We start from the raw sequence: 6,353 nt of genomic DNA on the forward strand, positions 1-6,353 counted from the left end.
CTTTTGCTGAGACTGGCTTTGAACTCACGATCCTCCTGCCTCAGCCTCCCAAGCCACTGGGGTTACAGGCATGCGTCACCGTGCCCCTTGGTGAACTGCCTTGGTGTTTGGATAAATAGTGGTTTGTCTTTGTGATGAGCTGTCCTCAAGTTTCCCAACAGATCCAGGCTGAAGCCAGCCTCTCCATTGGGTGCTTGGGAATGCTGGCCCCTTTTTTATTTTTATTTTTTTGTATCAGGGTTTGAATCCAGGTACACTTAACCACTGAGCCACATTTTTTTTTTTTTGAACAGGTTCTTGCTAAGTTGCTGAGGCTGGCTTTGAACTTGTGATCCTCCTGCCTTAGTCTCAGAGCCGTAGGGATCACAAGCATGTCACCATGCCCGGCTACTGTAAACTTCTTGATCTGTAAGATGATAAAGCCCTCAGATTTAAGCTACTCTCAGTCAGGTGTTCTGTTACCGAGAGTCAGGGCATCCTCCGGGGACTTCCTTCAGTAAGTGCCGACCATGTGCCACAGATTTGTGCATATTTAATGTTCACAACTGTGTAACCAGGAAAAGGGAGTCGCTGAGCGACTCAGTGAGACCCTGACTCTAAATAAAATACAAAATAGGGCTGGGGATGTGGCTCAGTGGTCGAGTGCCCCTGAATTCAAACCCTGGTAATCCCCCCCCCCCAAAAAAAATGTCTGAAGCAGGTGGTTCCAGGGCAGCCAGTCCAGCGTTCAGTGATGCTGAGACTCCAGGTCACCCCGTCTGTGACTTGTTGTTGTTCCCCCCTCACCCCATGTCTCAAGATTGCTTTCGCAGGCACAAGCACCAGATTCTCCCATAAGGTCCCCTACATGGGAGTGGATTCCCCTCCTATATTCTCCTGTCTTCTCAAAATCAAGCAGGACTATTTTGCCTGAAACTTCTCTTCCTTTCCACGGATGGACCGAGTGTTTCAGCCACTTCTAAACCAACATCCGGCCAAGTGTCTCAGTTAGACTGATCAGGGTTGGCCCTCAGGCGGTGGCCCCTCTGCCTTCGGCTCCTCTGGCCACACACACCTGAACACAGTCAGGATGCAGCTAACAAGGAAGGAATGGGCATGGCTACCGGGTGGGGACCGCTCTTATGCTTAGCTAGAAACACTGCACATTCGAGGAGGCCAGACACAAACCACAGCTCTGCGCAGCGAGGGAGTGGTTCAGGACATGGGAGGTCAGAGAGAAGCAGCAGGGCAGACCTTCAGGGAGAGATTTTGCAGTGGAGACCCTTGTCCAGAGTTCAGGCCATTCCAGAAAGACTCTCCGGCTGCCTTTGCCATTTCAGCCCGCTGTGGGATGGATGTCCGCTTGTCAACTTCCAAGCTATTCCTATAAAGGACGGGTCAGGGCAGATGTGGTGGTGCATGCCTTTAATCCCAGTGACTCAGGAGGCTGAGGCAGGAGGATTACAAGTTTGAGGCCATGCTCAGCATCTTGGCAAGACCCTGTCTCAAAATAAAAGTGCCGACCAGCTCAGTGGTAGAGTGTCCCTGGGCTCAATCCCCAGTACTGAGGGAAAAAAAACAATAGTGTCAACAAACCTTTTCTAGAAAGGCCAGGTGGTAAATGTGTTGGGCTCACAGGCTATACAGTCTCTGTTGTTACTGCTCAATCTGCTCTTATAATGCAAAAGCAAACAATGTGTGAATGACCAGCTGTGACTCCATTCCACTGAAACTCCTGGCACAGGCAGAGGACGGATTTGGCAGTAGTTGGCCAGCCTCTGATTTAAAAGAATGAAGCACAACATCCCCTTTCTCCTGGCTGGAATGTGGATGTGTTGGCAACTACTTTGGACCACAAGGTTGTGGTAGAGCAATAATCTAGGAATTTGAGTGTGTGACACTGTGGGTCCACCCTGCCCTCTCCAGACTGCTCATGCCCAGATGTGCGGAAGACTCTGCTGAGATCTTGTAGGAGCCGCTGTTAGCTCGGCTCTGGTAATAGTAGCCATATTAATATGTTGCTATCTTATTTCACAAGACCAAAGTATCTTTAAGTACAAATTGAACCAGGTTGACAGTGGCAAACGTCTGTAGTTCCAGCTACTCAGGAGGCTAAGGCAAGAGCATCACATGAGCCCAGGAGTTGGAGGCCAGCCTGGGTGACATAGTGGGAACCTGCCTCTTAAAACAGAAAGGAAAGAAGGAGGAAGGAGGTAAAGAGTGAGGAGGGGAGGAAGGAAGTGAGAAAGTGTAAATTGCCCCATTATTTCATATATTATTAATAATATAATATAAAATAATATAACACCCTGCTGTGTAGTTATTGAGCTGCTGTTCCTCGCCTCCAGGTCACTGTTCCGTATTCTGTGTTGTGCTGACAGGGACAGGGTCTGTGGGCCACCGGCCTTGCCTGCCTGTTCTCTGCGAGGAGCTGCTAACAGTGGCCATTTACAGGAGCCTGGAGGGCGGGCGGCGAAGGGACCTTGTCTCCGCTGTGCTTCCTGCTCTCATCCCTGTCAGGAGCCGTGGGCCCTCGCAGGCAGCGAGCCCAAAGAGCAGGTTCGTTCCAGCCCTCGGGAGGTGCCAGCCCAGCCCAGCCATGGCCCCGACCCAGGTCTGGCTCCTACCCACTCAGGACCCTCTCCAAACACTGAGGTTCTCAATAGCCCCTGTGTCGTCCCTTGGGTCCCCGGGCCCTTGGCGTCTGTCGCTATGAGTCGCCTCGGCTCCCCTTTGCCCTCTCGTTCTGTAATACTTGGATAGCAAGTTTCCCTGTATTAAGTTCACTAATTTGAAATGTATTTTCTTACTGAACCCTGAATAATAAAATAATAAGAAATAATTATTACATTAGGAGACAACTTATTTATAATTTTAATTTTATGCTTTTTGAACAAGTTCTTTTTTGGTTTATTTAGAGAAACAATCTATATGCCTTATGCATATACAGGAAATGAAATCAAAGTTAAGTTTTTTTGTTTGTTTTTGTTTCAGTACTAGGGGAGCTTAAACACTGAGCCACATCCCCAGTCCTTTTTTTATATTTAGAGACAAGGTCTTGCTGAGTTGCTTAGGGCCTTGCTAAGTTGCTAAGATCCCCCTGCCTCAGCCTCCTAAGCCACTGGGATTACAGGTGTGTGCCCCTGCGCTCTGCTCAAAGTTAAGCTTGATAAGATATTTGCAAATGTCACTCATTGAGAATCCAACTGTTCAGAATCATTTTTTGATTCATGGATACCAGTGTCCATGTTTTTCCCCCAACAAAATAATACCCATCATGCTGTCCTTCAAGAGTGCCAGTGATGTAAGATTCTTTATTTTTTCAGTTGTAGATGGACACCTTTATTTATTAATTTTTATGTGGAGCTCAGGTTCGAAACCAGTTCCTCATACATGTGGGGCAAGCGCTCTGCCACTGAGCCACAATCCCAGCCCCTGTAATATTCTTTTAAAGGATGTTCCATTACTGGTCCCAATTGTTTTTAGGTTACTGACACCTCTTTTGAAAGTTTTGACGCTGGAGTTTTTCTTCATCTTACCCAAAGTGCCAGCAGACAGTTCTTAGCAGTGACCAGGAGTCCTGTTCATTCCCACAGGACCCTTGATGGTTTATTGATGGGGACATCACGGCTTCAGCTGACCCTGTGCCTCTAGGAGCAGAACTCCATCATCATGGCCGCCCGGATGATTGTGCTGCTAAGAGGCGTCTTTTCAGAGATGGAAAAAGTACAGTAAAAGACACATTATAAAACCCAGGAACTGTGGCATGTAGGGGGAACCAGGGCATGGCAACTCTGCCATCCCTCAGCACCCTGCGCCTCCTTCTTCCTGAGGACTTACTGCTTCTTGTTTTTTTTTTTTTTTTTTTGTACAGGGATTGAACCCAGGGGTGCCCAACCACTGAGCTGCATCCCCAGCCTTTTTTATATTTTTATTTAGAGACAAGGTCTTGCTAAGTTGCTTAGGGTCTTGCTAAGTTGCTGAGGCTGACCTTGAATTTGTGATCCTCTTGCCTCAGCCTGCAGAGCCACTGGGATTACAGGTGTTTGCCACTGAACCTGGCTTACTGCTTGTTTAATGTTGTCTCATTTACTGGACTAGAAGCTCCATGAGGGAAAGGATTCTGATTCTTTTAGTTTTCAGTGGACAAAATATCTTTATTTTATTTTTATGTGGTGCTGAGGATCGAACCCAGTGCCTTGCAGGTGCTAGGCAAGCGCTGTACCACTTGAGCCACAACCCCAGCCCATGATTCTTCTCTTCTCTCCGACAGCCTCCGGATGCCGGCATGACAGTTCACTGTTACTTTCAGCCTCTTGTGAGTGGGAGCTCTGTCGCCCACTGATGTGGGCCTAGCCCTGTGCCTGAACATAGTTGGCAATCAGCAAATGTTTGTTGAATGGGTGCTTGCGTGCGTGTATGTGTGCAAGAGAGAGAGAGAGAGAGAGAGAGAGAGAGAAGTGAGAGGCAGCTTGAGTTCACGCTGTGCAGGAGGAAAGCACCTTGTTATGTGTCAGGACAAACTCAGCCCAGCCCAGGAGAAGGGGCTTCCTAGCTCACACAACTGGCTTTTGTTAGCATAGCCTTGCCGGGTTAGTGGCTCCAATCCTGTGGCAGAGCTCGGAGGGACTTTCTGTGCCTTGCTTTATTTCCTCGGCATGTTGGCATCATCCTATGCAGTGGGCAAGATGACTCCTGCCAGCCACAAGGAGACAAGATTTGAGTTTACAATAAAAAAAAAGAGGAGTGTCCTCTCTCTCCTGGTGTCCTCTGATCCACGAACGTGTGCTGAGCAGCTCAGTTTCACCTGCGTGGGAATCCCTCTTAGGTGCAGGGTGCTGATCTCCGTGAGGTCCCTGTTCCTCTCGCTGCTCATGTGTGTGTGTAGCTAGGCCACCTGGGATTTACTCTTAATTTCAGGTGACCACGGCATGAGCTGAGTCCAGCCCGCTCCTCCTTTTACCTGCACACGCGTCTTTTCCTCTTGCTTTTCTTTTAATTGTTTTTCTCCGTGTAGGTACATTAACAATGCGACACTATCGGTGGCCCTCAGTGTGCCTTCACAGGTGTGCTTTGCCATTTTCTTTGGAATGCATGTCATTATTAACAGTTGCTAACACGGATGTTATATCTGCTTTTACAAACTTCCCTTCCCTGCAGCCACCTTTGTGTTCTGCATGTCCTTGTTAGCTCTAATCTGTTCTGAGGTCTATGGGGTGTGATCAAGCCCCCCAACAAGGTGGCTTGGAACAGCAGCAATCATTTATGTAGCCCATGCGTCTGGAATTGGGGCAGGGCTGGGTCATTACAGCCCATCTCTGCTCTGTGTGAAGTTGATGAGGGGGGTTGGGGGCTGGGGGTCCTCTTTCCAAGATGGCTCACTTTCTGGCTGGTGCAGGCAGCTCTGCCAGGGGCTTTGGTTCTGCTCTCCAGAGTCTCTCCACAGGCCTTCCTCCCGGCACGGTGGCTGGGTTCCATGACAGGTGGCAGGATCTGCCAATCTGTTCCAGCCTGTACCCAGAAAATGGCACAGCCACACTTTGCCTTTTTCTTTTGGTCCAAACAATCCCAGAGCCAACCCTGGTCCCAGGGAAGGAGATGGAGACCGCACATCTTGAGAGCTGATTTTTGGGCTGTCTTTAATCTACCAGAGTGCCTCATAGCGGGCACTTCTGGGCACCTCTTCTTTTCCCAACAGATTTGTTTGAACTTAAATCCATCTGGTGTAAGGAGATCATCACGTACATATCTTTTTCTTTTGGGGATCAAACCCAGGGTCTCACATACTCTAGGCAAGAACTATGCAACTGAGCTACACCCCCAGCATTTTTGAAGTTTTGAGATAAAGTCTTGCTGAGTTGCCCAGGCTGGCCTCTAACTTGTGATCTTCCTGTCTTGGCCTCCTGAGTGGCCAGGATTATGGATATGTACCACTGCACCTGGTTATCACTCCCACCTGCAAAAAGACAAGATTTGAGTTTACAGTAAGAGGAGTGTCCTCTCCTGCCTAATGTCCTTTGATCCATAATGTAGTCATTTTTTTTTTTTTTGGTATTGGGTATTAAACCCAGGGGTGCTTTATCACTGAGTTACATTCCCAGCCCTTTTTATTTTTTATTTTTTTAAAATTTTTATTGTTGGTTATTCAAAACATTACATAGTTCTTGATATATCATATTTCCCTTTTTATTTTTTTATGTTGAGAACTGGGTCTTGCTAAATTGCTGAGGGTCTCCATAAGTTGCTGAGGCTGGTGGCCTCAAACTTGAAGTCCTCCTGCCTCAGCTTCCCGAGTTGCTGGGATTACAAGCTTCACTGCACCTAGCTGCCATTGTTTTATTTCTATACAACATTGAGAGATTACAACACACTGA

The sequence above is a fragment of the Marmota monax genome, unplaced genomic scaffold (genome assembly GCF_021218885.2).
Source record: "Marmota monax isolate L192 unplaced genomic scaffold, Marmota_monax_Labrador192_F-V1.1 WCK01_AAM20220418_F8-fsc00051, whole genome shotgun sequence".
In the NCBI taxonomy this organism is placed as follows: Eukaryota; Metazoa; Chordata; class Mammalia; order Rodentia; family Sciuridae; genus Marmota; species Marmota monax.